General features: G+C 42.9%; 1 protein-coding gene across 4 annotated transcripts in view; it reads left to right on the forward strand.

Moving 5' to 3' along the window:
* The window catches only part of Pdzd2 (PDZ domain containing 2), a 374195-nt gene that overhangs the window by 230515 nt on the left and 122236 nt on the right, over positions 1 to 21444 (forward strand). The window contains exon 1 of one of the 4 annotated variants that reach the window (XM_013514973.1): positions 3490 to 3581. The exons of the other annotated variants lie outside the window; for them this stretch is intronic. The gene's annotated coding sequence lies outside the window, so the exon portion shown is untranslated. Of the gene's footprint in view, positions 1 to 3489; positions 3582 to 21444 lie in introns of those variants that run through there. 4 annotated transcript variants of the gene reach the window in all.

Consider the following 21444-nt stretch of genomic DNA (forward strand, 5'->3'; position numbering starts at 1 on the left):
TTGAATGTTTATTGTTGCTCAACTATAGCTCAAATTTATTATTTCCTTCAATTGTGGATATAGTCAACAAAGTGCAGTAGCACTGCTATGTCTTTAGCACCAGGAGAAATGTTGACATATTATCTGTAGCAGTTATTTTCCAGGGCCATCCCGTCTCACTATGTGGAAAATATATCAACTAATAAACTTCTTGGTTCTTCAAACTTAAAGTGCCAAAAAAGAAGCACAAGTAAGTTATAGTATTATATATTTTTAAATATTTAGAATATTGTATTTCAACCTGGTTGGCTTCCTTCATAGTCCTGTGTATTTATGCATTTAAAAATATTCTAAGGTTTTATCAGACTGTCAGAGAAGTCTGCTGTACAGAGCTGGTGAGAGAGAAACTTCCTATCTTCAAGGCTACCATTTAATATAACTTAGGTTTCCATTTATCCGGAAAAAAATTATCCTAGGACATTATGGTATGGTCTGGCCTATGAGTCACCAGGGGACCTTAGGAAAATGCAGATTCTTAGGTAGCAGAGCTGGGGTGAAGTCTGAGATTTCTGCTTTGCTAACAAAATCAGAGTAGCCTGGCTATTACCTACTGCAACTCAAATCAAATCAAGGTCTATGTTTTCTAAACTCACTTCCCATAATTTAAATAAGACTTAGTCATAGGTAGCAGGTTAACCGTTCTAATACTTCTCCGAGGAGGGGAAAGCCCCAAAAGTATATTTCACCTGCTTCAAAGGGCATGTGTTGCCTGGTTTGAAGCTCATAGTATCTAGCAGGCTGGGGACTCAAGTGCGGGGCAGCTCAGCCCCTGAGAGGGACTGCCAAGGTGCAGGGTAGGGTAGCTCTGTGTACAGGTGTCCCCCCAGGTGACTGGTGGCAAATGTTTCCTGGGAAGCAGCTGCAGCAGCAGAGGGGCCATTTCCTGAGCTTTTGCAGCCAAGCACGAGATGAGCAGTGAGCGGCCGCTTACTGCAGCCAGCCGGCCCAGCTGGAGGAAGGCAGGATTACCACCTAACCCCACTCATGCTGCTAACCAGATGCTCTGCCTTGAGGAGCCCTGTATATGGCTTTTTTTCCTACCCAGAGGGCATTTTTTTATGTGTCGTTAAATGATGTAAGTTGTGTATTTTTGTAAGATTTTTACAGGCATTTGCAAATTAGAGGCAGATCCTCTGGCAGAGAATGAGGGAAAGTCACTGGACCTCCGTAGCCCAAGCAGCTCTCATTAGTAACCCCAGGACCCCAGTCATGACCAGCTATCATCTAATGGTGTTCTGTTGGCCTTGGTCAAAGCCATTTATGTCACACGGCCAGCTGTGGCTTCACAGGGTACCCGGGGAAGTCCAGAAATCCAATTTTGTCTGTACCTCACAGGCTATCAGCCGCCTGGAGAGTCATTCATGCCAATCAGATTCCCAGGGGATTGGCATCCATCAGTCCAAACTTGATTTATTTGTAGTGGAGGAGGAATCTTTCCAGGGTGACCAGATATGCTACCACTATCTTTCTTTTTTATCTTCTCTCTCTCCACTGTCTCTCTTCGTCCCTGTCCCTCCCCCTCCCTCTCTCATTCTCTTCCTCCTTCCCTTCCTGCCTTTGTTCTCGTCTGTCTTCCTCTTTCCCTCCCCATCTATCATCTACTCCTATCTTCCCCAGAGAAAGGTAGTTGAACCTGAGTCATAAAGAATGTTGCACAAATTTAGACTCCGGTTCCTCTCATATACAAGGCAGAAAGTCGCATGAAGAATTCCAGCAGTCTTTGGGCTGACTTGAGACCCTGCCTCCCACAGCCCATTTTCTTTGCCCTGGGGCTTCCCTGGGCTGGATCTCATGTTCCCTGGGCCTCCTCCCTACCACTCATTGACAGAGTGTCTCTGAGAAGAGGTGTGTGAGGATGAGGCGGGCACAGAATCCTGCCAGGGAGATTCGTACTGTTTCTGCCACTCCTTTCTGCCTTACTTTTCCTCTTGTTATTTCCACTGTGGGGCCAGTACTCTGCAGGCCCAAGACTGTCCATGACAGCTCTGAGGAATACCGTGTGCCTGGAGGAATTCTCCCTGACCGCCATGCTGTTTTACAGTCATCTGCTACATAACATTCTAGTCAACAACAGACCACGTATGTGGCAGGGTCCCAAAAGATTCTGTCACGTAGTGACATAGCCTTCTTAGTTTAAGTAACTATAATGGTGACACACGGATGAATATGATGCAAAACAACACATTTCTCAGGAAACACCCCTGTTGATAAGTGATGGCTGACTGTGCCAGGCTGCACAGGAAGAGTTCTTGGGAATGGTCTGTGCCCTTGGTTCCCGGAAGCCATCCTGTGAGGCTGGCTCCCTCACCAGGGACGTTTCATGAAGTGCAGTTGCTGAGCACACCCCGGGGATGCATGGAGCCCGCTCATATTTGTAAAGCGTTGTTCAGGAGCACAGGAACCTTTTGATAGCGCTCACCTATTTCATAGTGTTTTCGTAGCTCTGCCATCTTGCCACCAGCCAGTTATGGGTTCATTAGCGATGCCGTGACTTATTTAGAACTTTCTATGTTGCTTAAATGTTTTACAAAGTGAACATGTGTCATCTCACACAGCAGTCTTTATTTCCTCTTCATAAAACACCATCTAGATTATTCTTTTACAGCCACATTTGGAAACTGCAGCTATAGTTTCCAAATCATCCCAGGCCTGGTCCCCCCATTTTATGGATAAGGAAAGTAAAGCTTTGAGAATGAACTGGCTGATGGGGCTTGGGGCTGCCAGGAATGCACCGTTTGGAAATTACTGAGGCAACACATGAAGACCATGCTTCTTGACCACACCCATTGTTTCTAGGGTGTTCCATGAGAGCCCTGGTGCTCCCAGTGCCCATGTTACAGGGTTCTGGGACAGACTCACCCCAAGCATTGTCTTTCAGTTCTAGGTTAAACTATGAGTGACATCAGCCATCCGGTATTTCCACAGTGGACAGGCTACAGCCCCCAGGGGGCTCTTCAGTAGACCACTTCACCCTCAGTGCCTCGACTTACCCATCAGTAAGGAAGGTAAATCTGTCTGTTCCACCTCCCTTGAAAAGCTGATGTGAAAATCAAATGAAACTATGTGGAGACCTTTGGGGGAGAAAGTAGCTAGCATTATATCATGATGAGGCAGTCTTAGCACAGCGTCCCGAAGGACTTTGTATGTGTGTTGAGTGGCCCTAAGCAGAACTACTAGAAGTGGAAGAGATACTTTAACCAAATAAAGGGCTGCGGGGGCCATGGAGAAGGACTCAGGGTTTCCAGAGAAATACTGTGGATCACTCCTGCATTTCCTGATTACAGCAGCTCTGAAGGCCCATTAGTGAATTATTTCACACCATCTGCACTTTTTTTATAGCTCCCTCCCAGCTGCATCCTAGAATCAGGAATCCTTGGGGCGAGAGAATTGATACAAGCAGGTCAGGAGGTTCTGTCTGCTAAATGGCAGTGACTGTCTTTCGTGCTGTCCTGCTGTTCTGGGTGATGACCATGCTTCAAGATCCGTCATTCTGAGAACAACAGAATTTTTAACCTTGTGCTCCAGACTAGAATAAGAACCAGGTAAGCTTGAATATTTGTAAAAACATTCGTGGCAATAGTTCCAACCAAGGGGTAATTCTAGAATAGAGAAAACCTTTTTATTGTTCTCCCCAAGAAATGATACTGACAGTGAAGGAACTTGGTCTAATTAACCTTGAGGTTAAGCACAACCTACATCTCCACAGAGTTGCTTAAGGAAGACCTACAGATTTGGAGAGACAAGTATAAATACAGAGAAAGTTGATATAAAATATCAACAATTCTAAGTAGTAAAAGCATATGTGATTTAATGACATTAGTGTACATCCTTAGCACTGAAAGCTTCTAGCTCTGAGATATTGCGATTCTGTGGACAACCTTAGGTTGCAGTGGTTGGGAAAGAGTTTATGGGAGAGGCTTTTCTTGGGTCTGGATTCATAAGCTGTATCTATATAGGCAGAACGAATAGGAAGTTCATCCCCAGAGAGTGAAAGTAGAGGTTTCCAGTGAGCAGTTGTGAGGTTTCAGCTGACTGTGTGCTAAGAAGGGCGAGAGTGGGAGATCTGCCATCTTGTAGGTGCTTGTAGCTTGGTCAGGTTTGGTCTGAAAAGAGGGGATTGGAAGGACTTCAGCAAAACTGTGCAAGATTTTAGTAAAACTTAATGCAGATAAATTGTGTTAAATGATTTCATTTTACCTCTGCTTTGAAGTCCAGTTACCAATGCCAGGCTGTTAAAATCACTATTAGAATTACCTGGAAAACTTTTAAGAAGAAAGAAATATGCTCCTGGCTGTTATTCACCCTCACTCCCAGATTTATTTTTTTAGAATCTTACAGTTTGGAATAGAAGCAGAGAAGAGAAAGGACTTTATTCTTTAAAAGAGTTTTCCAAGTTCAAGCAATATTAAAAACCATCCAATTTTCTAATAATGTCACCCTCATATATGACCTGAGGACAATGCAAAGTAGCAGTTAAAACTTCACTTCTCCGATTCTTATGCTCCTAACAGTTACGGTTTTGTGATCACAAGCAACAGAAAACAATTCTGGCTTCTTTCAGCCAAAAAAGAAATTTAATGACAGATTATTGGGAAGCTCATAGAAGCCAGTGAAAGTGCTCAGATTTGGTTTTGAAAGAACAGACAAAACCAAGGGAGATGACGTGTCTAACAACACCAAGGTCATGATACATACAGTCTGTTTAGGACGCCATCATCATGGTTGGACTCTTGGCACTAGCTTTTTCTGTCCTTGTTCTTCTCCCACACGATTCATAGTGCCAGCCAGGATCATCCAAGGCCCAAAGCTAAGTCATGCTCCTGTTGACAGGGGCCTGGGACTGGGAAACACAATAGATGTCCTTTTTTTCACCGCCTCTTACGTACATTATGGGGCTTCACCCAACTCCAAAGGGCAGTCAGATGCTAGATAGCCACAAAAAAATATCTATCTCCCCTACTATATAGGTAAAATGAGTTGGAAAGATCTGTCTCCTCTTTATCTGCCATCTTTCCATGGATGGATCTGTTTCTTTCTCTTTCTTCCCTCGTCTTCCTTGAATGCCTCTCCCAGATGCCCGCCCCTCTCAGGCTTTCAATGCTGATACCCCCTCAAGCTGGTGTGCTGGGCTTCATGTCGGTCATGTCTGTTCACACGAGCCCTTTCACCAGCCTCTGTTCATCAAATCAGCATCCCTGGCCGCCTCCCTACCTCAGAAGGCAGCCCTTTCATTGACGGATAGTGCTAGGTATTTGAAAAGTTTTGCCTTATAAAGTCAAATATCTTCTACCCTTTAGCTTTTTCTTATTGGTATTAACTATACGACCTATACCACCCTGGAGTGCTCTCCCCATTTCTCCATTCCTACCTGATTTGTGCATAAAACCATCCTCTCCCTCCTGACATCCCCCCATATTAGTTTCTTCAGAATAAGCATCCTTAGGACCTTCTGTCATCACAAGACAGAATTGCCGTTCTAAAAGTTTGATGCCAGAACTGAGACAAATTCTGTACATTCGGTCTTATCTGGAACAGGCTTATTGCCTCCTCTGGTGATGTGGACAGTTTACTTCCCCTAATGCAGTGAGAGATTACAGTGCCTTTGTAGTTGTCTATAAAAACTCACCAGTTTTGCCTGAAGCTGCGCAGGGCTTGTTTAAAACATCCTGTGAGATCAAGACTCTGAGCCAAGAGCCTGGGGCCACCACTGGGCACTAGAATTATACATAGGTCACTCGCTTTGCATGAGAGAACTTCCCTCTGGCTTTGTGGGAGGGTTGAGAAGGCGAGCTCTAAGGCGCTGAAAAAACTGAGCACTAGACAGTGAGGAACACTCACTGGAAAATACTTTATTTGTGGTTGGTGAATCCTCAAACAGAAGAGAGTAAGTAACTGACATGCTGTTGATGAATGGGAGACGTAGGGGAAGACAGGCTGAGGGTTTGGTTTGCAAGAATATTTTTTGACTTCATACTAATTCAAGTTTATTGATGTCTAATTTGCTTATACTTTTTAGCATAATGAATTTTCCCTGATTCTGGAAAAGATTAAATGGAATACACCTAAAGTACAAACTTGAGATATGCTATCATAAGAAACAAAACACATTGCTAATTGAAGCATTCTATAAATTCTGGCCAACACAAGTCATTTGAATTTACCTTCACACTTGACAAAGAAACATTCTGTCACCCTAAAAAGTATGCCCTATGGTTAACCCCTCACCTCTCCTTCAGACTCTGGTGCCTACCAAGATACACTGTGTTCGTATTATTTTGACCTTTTCAGAGGGCATAAAGTTATAGTCTGTCTCAGCCTGTTTGGCTTGCTATAACAAAATACCTTAGATGGGGTAACTTATAAATGACAAAATTTATTGTTCATTGTTTTGGACTCTAAGGTGTAACAGATTTTGTGTTTTGTGAAGACTCTTTCATAGACGGTGTCCCCCTGCAGCAGACTTATACAGCTGGAAGGGCAAACTTCCTCGGGCCTTTGATATAAGGACTCATGAGGGCTCTACCCTCCTGCCCTAACCACCTCTCAAAGGCCCAAACTCTTAATACTATCACATTGGGGCTTAAGTTAAAATATGCGAATTTCAGCGGGGATACACACACTCAGATTCATACCCACTGGAACCTCCCTTCAGTTAGCATGATGGAGATTCATCTACATCTTGGAGATTCATCTACATCAGCATGTGCCAGTAGTCCATTCCTGTCTCCTTGCTGAGCAGTGTTCCTTTGTATAGATGTGCCCTGGTGGTTTGTCCCTTCGCTCCTTAAATGTGCTGTTACATCGGATACAGATCCACGTAAAATCTCATGAAGAAGAGATTTTTCCCTTCTCAGACAGTTGTCAACTGGACAAAGTTCTGCTCTCGTACATGGACTCTATGCAGATTGTCATTTTCATAGCATTTTCTGAAACGCTAAAAAATATGAAACTTATTTAGGTGGAGAACATAAGCTCTCTTTGCTTTGACTTCAGGCATCACCACCAAATTTTTGTCTATTTTGAGTATAAATTGTCTTTCTGTCTCTTATTTCACTTTGAAACATGTTTAAAACCTTTCTTAGGCTGTTTATTTGTTCTTTTTAAGGAAAAATCTGGTCAATATCCTTAAAGGAAATCAGTCACTCTTCTAATAGTATGGCTTTTTTATTAAATTGCAATTATTATATAAACAGGGGATGCCAGAATTTAAAATCTTTTTTAAAGTACTGTTTTCAGTTTAAAATTGGACTTGTTCCACTGTCTATGGTAATAATCGTGAGATAGCTATGCCAAAAGATATAGTTGTATCATAAACACTGAAGTCTGAAATTCAGGTTAGAGTGGAAAAGTGATATCATAAAAGAGGGTGATTTGAAATAATTATGTGATGGGAATGTCTGAATTTGCAACCTTGTATACCTTTGATTTATGATCTAGCAAAAATAACATTTAAAGAAAACCTTCTTAGATTTCATAACCTCAATTGAAAACTTGTGGGTGGCTGATTACAGCGTACAGATTCACTCTAAAGATTCAAAGCTGCCCACGAGGGCTGGCTAAGTGAATGAGCTGTTTGCTTTTTAGTTAAGGGGCAGCCTTAACTTCTTGCATCCTTTACTAAAACACAGTTCTTGAGGTTATGTGTCTACAGCCTCAGTTCTTCTAACTAGTAAATGGACTCTGTAGACATTCTTTTAAGGATATCAGAATCTGTTATCTTCCTTTCCTATCTATAAATAAGTGCAGTTCCCATCAAAATTGCTAAATAATTCTTTTAGAACTTCTATAGATCATCTGGAAAGTGGGGAAGTGATAAAACAAACAATTTTTATAACATGAGAACAATAAGGAGAGGTATGTTCTTGCCAGACAGCAAAATGTCCTTTGAAGCTCTAGTAATTAAAACAGTGTGTGATAGGAACTGATGACTAGACCAACAGCTAGGCCCATGAGCATCAGGAAATGTCCTGAGGGAACTTAAAGCTTGCAGATAAATAGCAGTCTGTTGAGTACATTTTATTAAAACAGTTACCTAAAATGTTAGAAGAAAAAAGCACAAAGTTTGATGCTATTTTTTTAACCAGACAATATGGAACTTTTGTTTCAACATGATTTCTGTGTGTTGAGAATATGCGAGGATGCCCTCTACAAGCGGAACCAATTTTACTACAGTGAGCGATGACAGAATGGTACCAGTATTTGAAGTGAGTCCATGAGTTTATGCTTCAATTCCAGCCAAGAAGTTTATTACGATCTCTTTCTGTTTTGCTCTGGCTCTTCTGAGATCTCATCATCCCTGATATTGTCCAACAGGATTTGGTGTTGGCTGACAATATGGGACAAGAAAGCTTTCTCAAACTTTTTGACCTTGTTGAGCTCTGGTTTTTCAAGATACCCCCTTATGCTGCATAGATAATAGCCACTTGTTGGTCAGCTGCTATTTGAAATCCTACATAAAAATAGATTCCAGATGGAGTAAACAGTGAAATATAAACAAATATGTGAAAGGAATAGAAAAATACAGAAAAATGTTTTTATTATCTGGGGTGGGGAAGCTCTCTTAAGTGGGATTATGAATGCAAGAACTCATTTACACAGGAGATGGAGATGCACTAAGCACCTTTGTGTAACAGGGCACCATGACAGTTGACAGTCAAATGCTGGGGATGGTTTCTGAAGGCGATGGAAAAAGAGTGCCTTTCACATTTATTCAATATACTTTTCTACCATATGAGTAGTCCTACAAGAATGTATTTACAATTTGCAACACTTTCTCAGTGTTCTTGCCATAGTGTGTGGACCATGGTAAACACTCATAAATTATAGTAGCTATTATTATTTAAACGCCTTTCCTCACAGTGATTCATATTTAGAAAATGTGGCTCCATGTCTGAATGTATTTTTGTGAAGTTCTCTTATGTTTTGAAAGGCATCTCCTTTGTGTGGTTGCTGATACTCTGAATACATTTTTCTACCATTTCTCATTGCAGAGGGCAAAGGATTCAATTCTCTTATTAAATTCGTGGTGACTCTTGGCTTACCATGTGCCTAGGTATGTGCTGTACTCTGGGAGAGGGTGTGGGGTGCAGCGAGAACGTGAGATTGCAAAAGGATCATGAACCTGAAGGTGTACACAGTTGTATTAATTGGCATGATGTATACATAAAAAATGTTAGAGAGCAAATTGAGAAAGTGCTGTCAAGTACCAAGTTAAGTGTCATCAGCCTGGGGTCACGCACTGGGGAGTGGGTAAGGCTTGTGGCCGATGGAACTTCCAGAGAGGCTCCATCTCTCGGGTGGGGAGGAGGAGGTAGCAATGGTTGCAGATGCTTATGGAACATTTTTCTGTCCTCTCTCACTTCTAAAACAAGCTTCTGTCTCAATGGACCTGTGATCTGACCTGGGGTGACTCGTGTATGGCGAGAATGCCAAGTTCAGGGGCTGGCTTGCATGGGGGGTACAGGGCCATTCCTGGGGCTGCAGTGGAATCACCTTTCTCTGGCCATGTGAACTAGGGCCGTCTGGCTGGTATCCAGCTGCGACATTTTTGTCTGTTCTCTGTGGATCCTCATTCCTTCCGTGCACAAGCGGGGATTTTTATGGATTTTTATATGTAGTTTGCTTCTCTACATATGTAGATCAGTAGGCTTGGATGAAGTCATGGTGAACATTTTTAAGTGTTGCAATATTATGCCTTATCCTTTCTATAAGAATCATTTAAGTCTCATAACCCATTTTAGATGAGGAAATTAAGGCAAAAATAAAAATCTAACTCATAGCTTCTTTGCCCTTTTCTATTGTTTTTCTGCTTTGTCATTATTTCCTTCCCTCTTCTGACTATGGGCATAGTTGATTCTTTTTTCAGTTCCTTAAGGTATCAAGTTGTTTATTTAAGATCTTAATTTGTTCTTAATTAGATAGTTATCTCAATAAACTTCCCTTTTAGAACTGTTTTTGCTATGTCCCATAACTTTGGGTATGTTCTTTCCACTTTCATTTGCCTCGAGATAGTTTATTTCCTCTAAATTCCTTGTTTTGACTCATTGGGTATTCAAGAATATGATCTTTAATTTCCATATATTTGTGAATCTTCCAGTTTTCTTCATTATTGATTTCTAGTTCCATTCCTTGGTACCTGGGAAAGATACTTAATATGGTTTCAGTCTTCGTAAATGTGTTAAGACTTGTTTTGTGGCCTAACATATGATCTGTCCTGGGGAATGTTCCAAGTATGCTTGAAAAGAATGTATAATCTATTGCTGTTGAGTGGAATGTTTTGTATTGGTCCGTTGACCCCTTTGGTCTATGGTATTGTTTAGGTACACTATCTCCTTATTGATTTTCTGTCTGGATGATCTATCCATTGTAGAAAAGAGAGTATTAAAATTCTCTACTATTATTGTATTGCTGTCTTCTTTCTCTCTTCACTCAGTTAATATTCGCTTTATATATTTAGGTGCTCCAATGTTGGGTGAAAAATAATACAAAAGATCAATGGAACGCAGTTGGTTTTTTAAAAAGACACACTTGTAGCGAGGCTAACTTTTTTTAAAATAGGAGATTCAAATAAAATTATAAACAAAAGAGGTGACATTATAATACCACAGAAACACAAAGATCACAGAGACATCTGCAAACAATTGTATGCCAACAAATTAAAAATGAAATCAGTATGTCAAGAAGATATTTACACTCTCATATTATTCTCAGTAACTAAGATATAGAGTCAACGTAAGTAGCAACAAATGAATGGATAAAAGCAGTATAGGTGTGTGTGTGTGTGTGTGTGTGTGAGTGTGTATGTGTGTGTGTGTGTGAGAGAGATATACAATGGAATACTATCCAGCCTTTTGGAAAGAAGGAAATCCTGTCACTTATGAGATGGATAACCTAGAAGACATTATATTAAGCAAAATAAGCCAGATCTAAAAAGTAAATACTACACAATGTCACCTATATATAGAATATAAACAATTTGAGCTCAGAAACAGAAAGTACAATGGATGGTAATTTTCATGGCCTGGATTGAGAGGCTGTTGATCAAAAGATACAGACTTTCAGGTGGAATTCATACTTTTTTGGATTTATTTTACAGCATGATGATTACAGCTAATAATATACTTTGTAATTAAAAATTGCTGAGATAGTAGATCTGAAATGTTCTCTCCACAAAAAGATGAGTCTGTGAGGTGAAGAGCACTTCATTAGCTTGCTGCAACCATTTCAAAGAGTGTACACACACACACACACACACGTGTGCATGCATGCGCACACATACACAATCATGTTTCACATTGTAAATACAAGGTTATTTTGATTTGTTTTGTGGTGCTAGGGGTTGAAACCAGGCCGCAGGCATTTTAGGTAAGCATTCTAACACTGAACTTCTTCCCTAGCCATTTTTGTTTTGTTTTGTTTTTGCAACAGTGTCCCAGCCTGACCTCAAACTTGTGATCCTCCTGCCTCAGCCTTATGAGTAGCTGGGATTACAGGCATGTGCCGCCATGCCCAGCTATAAATATAACTTTCATTTGTCAATTATACCATTAGTAAATTTGGAGAAAGAAATGTCAAAATGATGTCACTCCAAAAATTGCATAATTTGCTTTCAGGTCGCTCAAGTGGTAAATGACAGAACATGGGTTGAAGCTCAGGTCTGTGAGTTCCCCAGCCTGCACTCTGTCCATTGACCTGCTGGCTCTAGCCTGGCCCAGGGCCCAGACTTGCTGTGACATGAGGGGAATCCAGAAGACCTTCCTGGCCAGAGTCCAGCCACATCCTAAAACAGCAGCTTTACCATCTTTTAACCCTCTCTACAGGGGAGAAAGGGGCGCGGTACCAGGAGTACAGGTGGGCTCCATGAAGTTCTTTTGTATCTTCTGGGTTTTATCACTTACAGACTAGTGACAAACACACATTCCTTACCTATCTCACAAGTTGATAGTGATCGGATAAGGATGACACCACTACTAACAAAGATTCTTAAGATACAAAGATTAATATTACAGTAAGGAAACACTAATAATTACAGTGAGGATACTAAACTCCCCCCCCCCCCCCGCAATGTCTAACCCTGGCAATTCTGACTGGTCTTTTATCCCTCTGCTCAGCCATCTTGCCTAATATTATGCTCCTCATGTTTTCATTAACTCTCTCCTACAGATAAGACCCTGAGCAGTAAGTCAGAACCTGATTGTATAAGGCAAGGGAAGTGGCCCTCTTAGATGAAGGCACCCACTAGAAACATGATACCTGCCTATCCTGAAAGAGGATGTACATGTGGACACTTCCCCTCACAAGACATTTTAGGTGAGGTCTGAGCTGTGCAAATGACTGGAATCTTCACTTTTGTTGTATAACACGTCTGTCCAAGCTTCAGTAACAAGATAGCATTTCTAAATGAAGGAGTTGCTATTAAACTAACATGTGCTCTGATAACTTACCAAATACAGTTAGGACACAGGACAAAGAGGAAACAGTGTACCCTAAGCATTAGCACCCTGTGTGAAACCTGCGTGATAGACTTAGACATCTCCAGTGGGTTTGTTTGCTTCTTCAACAGCCTCTGAAGTGTGCTTAGTGAGGAGACAGGCAGAATGCCAGCACAATTTGTGCCTTTTGGCTCTTTGACGCAAGGAAGTCACCAGCCAATTCTTGGTTTGAGCTCTGGGCAGCTTACTCTACCATAAATTCCACCCTTGGGCAGAGAGCTGCCCATCACAAACCGATGGCTGGGAAGTGACCACGGCTTGACGGAGGCCTCCCTGAGGTCCATGGTGTTAAAGGTGGTAGAGTCATCTTCGGCTGAAAATCAGAAAATGAAATCAATGCCTAAGCATTTTCCTTCTAAATCAAAAAGGCTGGAGTTTCTCGAAGCAGGTACTGAATGAGAGAACAGCTGGTGGTCTTATGATCAGATACCCAGTTCTTCAGAGATGATCAGCTCCCGCTTCCGCAGGGTTTTGCCCGTAATATGATCTCTACCACTTAATACCATCTTAGTTTAACGTATCCATAGGAGATCATTGGTTAAAAAAGAAACAAAAGGGCCACTAATGATTCAAGTTAATGAAAAATATAATGGTAATTATTTTCTACATTGCCTTAAGATATCTTCACTAGACTTTTAGTTTTTAATTTTACTGATTGATTGAATGAATAATTGATTGATTGATTGATTATAGTACTCAGGGTTGAACCAAGGCCCTTCACACTAAGCCACATCTCCAGCCATTTATTTTGAGGCAAAGTCTCACTAAGTTGGCCAGGCTAGGCTTGAACTTGTAATCCTCCTGCCTCAGCCTCATAGAGTGCTGGGATCACAGGCATGTACCACCATGTCCAGCTTTATCAGGTCTTTAAGTTAGAATCATCCAATCAAAAGTTTCACATAATAGTTATCTCGTGTTCTGTTCATGTAGCTGTTGTTTGTTGAAATACAGACTCTTCATCCCTGTGGCACAGAAGTTCCTCCTTTTATGCAGGGAGATATGTCCTAAGACCCCCAGGGGATGCCTGAACCTGTAGATAGTGCTGAAGCCTGTGTATGCTGATTTTCTCCTACATGCACGTACACAAATTTAATGTATTTTCCATCTTAACTAAGCAGTGAGCTCTGTGGCCATAACTTCCTGAGTTTTAGGGGTGACACCAAAGCTAGCACCAATGTCTTTTTCCTTCCTTATAATGGCATGGGTAGAAAATTCATTCTTAACATAGATCTTAATGTTCTCAGCATATGATTTTTTTCACTTTCTTAAAAACTTTTACCTTTTCAATTAAAGGAAGCACTTTATGGCTTTTTTAGCCAGCTTCACTACTTTTGTACTTTGGGACCATTATTAAGCAAAATAAGGGTAACTTGAACACCATGCTGTACTATTGCAAGAGCTGATCTAATAAGTTGACCAATAGGCAGGGAGCATGTACAGTGTGGATATGCTGGACAAAGAGACGGCTCACATCCTGGCTGACCAGAGAAGGGCACCTGGACATTTCATCATGCTGTCATTACAGCAAGCAACTTAAAACTTACAACTTCCTCGTTTCTGGACTTTTCCATTCAATATTTTCAGACCATAAGTAAGTGAGTAACTGGAACCTCAGAAAGGGGAGACTTAGTCAGGGGCTACTACTGTATATAGTTTGAGAAGTGATTACAAACCTCAGCTGGAAATCTTCTCTCATCTTATTTAGATATCAAACATCATAATTATCAAAACTAAGCCAGGGAATTTCATTTCATTCAAATGCAAAAATTTCTAATTTGCAGGTATTCAGGCAGCAGGGTTGCTTTTCTCTATTATTCATTTCATAACACATAATTTTTCACTTCATTTAAAAATGCATATTTTAATATATTTAAACTATGTGTATTATTTAAATTCTAGTCAGTAGGTCATCTTTGTTCCTATGTATTAGTCTGAACTAAAGGAAACAGCATGCGTCATTTATGAGATACAGATTATCTTGATAGTGTATGTTTTGATTGTTTGTTTTTGTTTTTTTTTTTTTTTGGTTTTGGTTTTTCTCTGGTACCAGGAACTGAACTCACGACCTTGCGCATGCCAGGCAGGCGCTTTTTGCCGCTGAGCTAAATCCCCAGCCCCGATAGTGTATGTTTTGAAACAGTCTCATTTTGTAGTTCAGGCTGGCCTTGAACTCACTATGTAGCTCTGGCTGACCTTGAACTTGCAGCCATCCTCCTGCCTCAGCCTCCAAGGTGCTGGAGTTGCAGGCATGCACCATCATGCCCAGCTGTCTTGATATTTTAAAGATTATATTACAATAGATCTTAAACACATTCATAAAGTAATACATTAAAATGACTGTTTTCATGATAAAATTGTTTTGAACAGGTCTTGGGGGTTTTACAAGATTGAGTATTATTGGGAAAGTTCAAGCATCAACAGGGTTTGGAGAAGCTTAAAAAAGGAAAGGAAATTATTTGTTTCCTTGAAAGCCACTGCAGATTGGATGGCTTACAACCATGGAAACTTAGCCTTTTTCAGTTTTAAAGGCTACAAATCTCAAATCAAGTTGCCCGCAGAGGGGGCGTTTCTGGAGGCTTTGGAAGAGACGCTGTGCAGTCAGTGGCTCTCTCTCTGCTGCGGTAGACACAGGCGGTTCCGGCCATTCCTCCGCCGCAGACGCACGCTCTGACCTCCACCTCCGTGCCTTTTCTGCATCTCCTGTGTCCTGTTGTGTCCCTTGGAACGACAGTCCCCTCGGATTTAGGGTTCCCCCCTGATCTGGTCTGAACTCATCTTCATCCTTAGTTATTCCATCCTTGGTTACTTTTAAGAAGGTCCCATTCTGAGTCGTGGGTGGACGTCAGCTTTGGGGGGACACTGTTCAACCCAGAGACTTCCCAATGCTGCATCTTCAGTTTGCGTCAGTTCGAATTCATAGTCAAATCCTGGCCCCAAGACCTTCCCCTTGGCCTTAACCTCTACCCATGCAGCCCTCCGTCCGCCCAGACCCCACCTCGACCTCCCAGCCGCTCTAACTCCAGCCGGGGTCAGGCACCGCCCATCGGGGAAAACCTTGCTCTTCACGCCTGCACCCAAAGTAGGCTGGTCCTCCTTCCAGGGGCTTCTGACGAAAACTGTTCCCGTTGGAACACTATTCATATAATCAATATAATTTTTATATTCATGTAATATAAGTATGCTACATATTTGATATATTTTATTTTTACCTAATATTTAGTATGTATTACTTTATAGTCTACACTGCATAATGCATTTAAATGTAATGAACGTAATTTATATCACTTATTTCTTGCACAGATTAACATTGCAAGCTCAAAGAGGGCAGCAACTGCCTGCCTTATTTGCTGCTTCATACCAGCACGGAGCCATGGTGTCTCGGTTACTTTTCTCTTGCTGTTGACACAAAATACCAGACACCCAAAATTAAGGAAGGAAAGGTTTATTTGGCTCACAGTTTGTGGAGGGTTCAGTCCATAATCAGTTGGCTGCAAGGCACAGGGGCAACAGTTCGAGGCAGGAGAAGACAGCAAAAGCAGCAAGTGGGGGGGACACAACACAACCCCCTCTTTCTCCCTTATATTGTATATTGACTATCTCCCCGTGCCCACACCATCTCCGTGCCCTCCCCTTCTACAAGCTGAGGGTTTGTGTGTGTTATTTTGAGACAGGATCTCACTAAGTCACCCAGGCCGGGGCTGTAACTTATAATTCCCCTGTCCGGATGTTTACAAAGCAAGGACCCTGGCCTCGCTACTGAATCACTTAGTTGAACTCTTAAAGCTTTTAAATTAACATAATGAACAACATCATAGAGTAGTAGGGGCCGGGTGCTTTCCACCCATGGATGTAGAACTGCTGAGTTACTTAATTAAGCTTTCAGACTCCTCAAGTTGACACAATGTATCAACCATAACACACTGTCCACACTCAGTGTTTCTAATCGTGCTGTCTTTAGAGCACCTCTTTAATTTTCAGAGAAAATCTTTCCTCAGTCCAGGGCTGACTCCTTTCTGGGTCTGACTGCCTCCCCTGCAAGCCTCCCTTGGGGGTGCAGGGATGGGGCTGTGATGTTGTGTGTTTTCCCTATCAGACTTAAGTCTGGTCAATCAGGGGATGAAAGAAAGATCTTCGGTTGGGTTTGGTGTTTTTGGGCGTGTCTATGCTGTCTTGAAATCTGAGGCATCACAGTTAAAATACAGTTTGAATCATTCATACAACAGATTTAAGAAAAAAGGAAATGTAAAAGCTCACTTTTTTGTGTGTGGTACTGGGGTTTGAACCCAGGGTCTTTGCACTGGGGTACATCCTCAACCATTTTTATATTTTATTTTGAGACAGGATCTCACTAAGTCACCCAGGCTGGGGCTGGAACTTATAATTCCCCTGCCCGGGCCACCCAGAGCACTGGGATCCTGGACATGTGCTCCCACTCTGGGCTGTCACTTACCTGTCCTTCCTCTCAGTTGCTCTTTTGCTTTTTCTTCCCTTCTTTCCCCCACTGTGGCCCCAGGTAAAACTGAGTCTTCAAACTTTTTTTTTTTTTTTTGAGACAAAGAATCACTATGTAGTCCAGCCAGGTCTTAAACTCACTACGTAGCCCAGGCTGATCTAGAATTCATGGCAATCCTCCTGCCTCAGCTTCCTGACTGCTGGGATTATAAGCATGTCTGGCTTGAGTTATCAAACTTTGAAAAACTGTTTTTATTTAGACATGTAGTTATGTACAGTACATAGTACTGGATAATTATGACAAATGATGTATGTGTTTACTATGCTGTACTTTCTATCATTATTTTAAAACATACTCCTACTTACTAAACATAAGTTTACTGTAAAACATGAAGCCTTGTGAGGCTGGCAACATCACACACCTCGTGTTCACTGTGTCTCTTGATTAGCTTCAAAGGCCATGTGGAGCGATTGATTTATGCCATCTGCTGTCTGTGATGTTCACGGAATGATGAAGTCATTCAACGATGCATTTCTCAGAATGTGGCCTTGTTCTGAAGTGGTATCTGACCGTAAATCTCATCTTGAATGATTTCTAAAGACTGTCGTGAGTCTCCTTATGAGGAAAGCTCTGAAAAGAATGGAATGTAAAGTGTTAACAATAGCAGAAAAAATAGTTGTTGGCTGGTCATGGTGTAAGCACTGCAATCTCAGCACTTTGGAAAGAGGACTGCAAATTCAAATTCAAGCCCAGCCTGGGCAGTTTAGCTGCTTAGCAAGACCTTGTCCCTCAACACAAGGCGGTGGGGCTGGAGACCTAGCTGGGAAAAGGCCCTGGGTTCAATTTCCAGTACCACCAGCCAAAGGAAAAACAAAAAACATACAACCACAAAACTGTTGAGGATTGCTGTGACCTTGGTAATGCTGTGGCCTACGTCTTACCCCAAGCTGGCATCCAGCTCTTTAAGCATTTGGAAAATTGTGCGTCCCAAGCACTGAATGAGGACTGCTGCCATCCTTGCAGAGTGCTAGTCTGAGTGTGGAAAGAGTGCAGTTTGCCTGCAGCCTGGGAGCCAGGAAAAGTCAAGACGCCCCTGTGTGAGAGAAACCCCCGAGTCTGATGGAGCCGCTCCACCAGGCAAAGCTCTTCCCCTGCGACAAGCCTCTAGAAGGTCCTCTGGTCGGGTCAAATGCTTCTGTTTCTCTTCCCACCTGCAGACTCTCCTCATGACACTCTTCCCCATGTGCAGTTCAAGAAAGAACTTCCCAGCGTGTTTGTTTTTCCAGGTAGCCCATGGCAAATGGCAAAATTTTGTTTTTGGACATTTTCTGTTTGCTGTAAGTAGGCAGGTTCCAAGCTGGTGTGCGCGAATGCCTGGTAGTCCTTGCTGAGAACACTCGGTGATGAAGTGAGTTCCTAACGCGGATTCTAGACTCACTTGCGACTCAGAACCCCTCACCTGCTTGCACCTGTGAAGACGCCAGTCAGAGGCCAAGAGGCTGGCGTTTCATGCCAGGGAGTTTCTCCTAGAGCTGAAATCAGTCATATACCTGTAGTGATCTGCTATGAATACTTAAAAAACAGTGAACTGTTTACTATCAGTATTACTATGGCATTGCAGTACACGAAACACTTAACATGAAAACAACTGAGTTTTTTTATTGTCTCAGAAAAAGTAGAAAAGTTCTTTTTAAAGGAGGCAGATGAACCAGAGGGGAAGGTTGTCCAAGTGGAGGAAAGGTAAGAGAAGTCATTTTCACAGTCGGGGTTTGGGGGTGCCAGGAGGGGTGGCAGTTGCACCTGATTTATTTCGGGGTGGTTGCCTATATCAGTGTGAGCTGCTGGTGTATTTTGCAAAATATTCAGAGGTCAGCTGATCCTGAAGCCTGGCCAAGATGAGCCACCTCCCAGATTCCACACTGAGTCCCGGTGCAGTTCCAGGACATCGAGGACCAGCCTGAGTTCAGATCAGGCCAGCGTGGTGGCTTCGCTCTGGCACCTGGGAGGCAGCCCCGCCAGGTGGACGAGGAAGTGAAACTGAGGCCCACTGTCGCTCTGAGTTTTGAGAGACGTCTGCCTCATCTCTGGCAGAGAGCGTAGCCTGCAACAAGCCATACTCCGTGTTTATCATCTGTGCTGACTTGATCCTCCCTCCCCCTCAGCAAACACAGGTGCCCGCACCCAATCCTCAGCACACCCCCAAATAGTTCTGTGCCTCGAAGTGTACCAATAAGGGCTCTAGAGGGTGCTCTCTAAAGCACACTCGCCCTACCTCTTTAGCTCTCTAGTTTTAGAACCCATTTCTGACTCCCTACCTGTCCCGTGAACTTGATTTTTCCAGAGATCACTTTTCCCAGACTTCACTGGGTTCCCTGTGCCCCATTCCTGCTACAAAATGAGTCTTGATCCCTCGTTGTGAGGTCACCTTCTGGGGGATTCCAGCCAGGACAGCGGTGGCAGATGAGCTTGACCAGTTGACCCATAATTGCCTAGTGGATTTCTGAAAGGGAAAGGTACTAACATTTCTTGGCATTTATGTGCCAAGCAGTAAACCAGCTATCTTAGTCCCTTATCCCATGTAATCCTCCCAGCCACCCCACAGGAGGTGAGACTGAGGAATTACTCTCAGAAGTTAAGTGCCTTGCCCAAGTGGCCACGCTGAGAACTGAGCCAAGGGTAATCCTGCGCCGAATAGCTGATACTCGGATGAATTTTCATGAAGCTTTTTAGGTATTAATTCAAGAGAGTCCTGATCACAAGCAGCCCCTGGCTGTGGGTTTTTCCTGTTACTAGCCAGCAGAGTTAAGGGAAATCTTTGTGATTTTCTTTGTGATGAATGCATTCACCCAATTTGACTTTTCTAAAATGTCTCTGCCAGTATCTTTTATGCCCATATTAGGTGAGTCCTATCCATTCCTTTTTTGGCGACTGTTATTTCCCATCACCTCTCTTTGAGAGTTACCTGTGATCCTCATTCTAATGCCTTCTCTCACACTGGCATTCCCAGGAAGCAGATGCTGAGTTGGAGCTAAGGGTGTGAAAGGTTTGTTGGAGAACACCTGTAAAGGGCTGGGGGATGGGAGACACACTGCGCTGCAGACCTGAGGTCTCTCAGCCCAACAGGGAACTCCAGGGATCAATTTGGCACTGAGGGGAAGTGGCCAGGCTTTCTGTCTTCTTTTCACTCAGCCATTGACCAGGAGTCACCCCAGAAGAAGTGACCTTAACTTGAAAGCTGCAGTGACCCTGAGGAAGTTCACAGCTGGGGCAAGGAGCTGACCCCACTAGTCACCAGCTGGAAGCAAGGCCTTCCTTGAAGGAGGTCTGAGTAGTAGCTCTCTGTCACCTGTGTACCCCAGGGATTTGCCTGCCGCTCCCTTGTTCTACTTGCTCTGGGCCCTTCACTGCTGACAGCAAAAGAATCCCCAAGGACAGAGAGTGTGGCGTTCAGGCCCTTACTTACAGGTCAGAACGGGCTGCTCCCTGGAGAGCGAAAGTCTCCAGCCCCACTACTGCTGCGGAAGGGCTGAAGTGGGGCTGGGTTGGAGGTGCAGGCAGCGGAGAAGGTGATGGAGCAGAAGGGGTCTCCAACAGGAGAGGCCAGCCTTGGAGGGGGCCTGCCTTCTAATTCCGTTTGTTGCCCTCAGCTGGACTGGGAGGCAGGATTGGTCCCTTAGTCCTCCTCTCTGCTTCTAGGTAATCTCGACTAATTTACGCAAGTATTACCTCCATTTCTCCAGCGTTCTAGGGGACCAATGCCAGCTCATTGCTGAGAGCTGGAATGGAATAGTTGGCCACTTCCACCCACACCCTGAGAAACCACTTTGGCTCCTCCCTGCCATGAAATCTCTTGTTTTCCTTCAGGCCTTTTTCTTGTGGGTGTGAGGCATATTTGGGGTGTTAGCACTAAAATAGAATTCATTATGATGGTAATGTGGGGAGAGGCCTCTTTAGGCCCTTACAGGTTGCAGCCCTTCAGGGAAGCCTGGTGTGACGGGCAGTAGGATAGGTCTTCCGTGAACTCCAAAGTTCTTCGCAGGGTTTGTTTGGAGTCATGATGGAGAGCTGAACCCCAGCTCCACTCTAACTAGCTTGATGACTGTGCACAAGTTCATCTCTCCTAAGCTTCATTTTTCTCATCTCTGAAAGGTGGACCACAATGTCCACCTCCATAGGGCTGGTCTGGGGTGGGATAAAATGGTGCATGCATGTACTTAATATGGTACGCAGCATGCAGTTACAGCTTAATGTTGGTACCTGCCCTTGTCTATTATAAAACTCAGGTTCATTTTTAGACTTTCTAATATGAGCACACCATTAAAAGCAAGCTGTGTATCTTCAGTGTTTGTGCTTGCAATCCTATAATTTAAGGTTTCTTTAATGCTTCACTTGTTAGTTTTTAAATCCTAATATATAAATTTAAGTGCCGATTCATTTTTTTATTGTCTGAACATAACTACA

This window comes from Chinchilla lanigera, unplaced genomic scaffold, assembly GCF_000276665.1.
Source record: "Chinchilla lanigera isolate Chin_1 unplaced genomic scaffold, ChiLan1.0 scaffold00025, whole genome shotgun sequence".
NCBI lineage: Eukaryota > Metazoa > Chordata > Mammalia > Rodentia > Chinchillidae > Chinchilla > Chinchilla lanigera.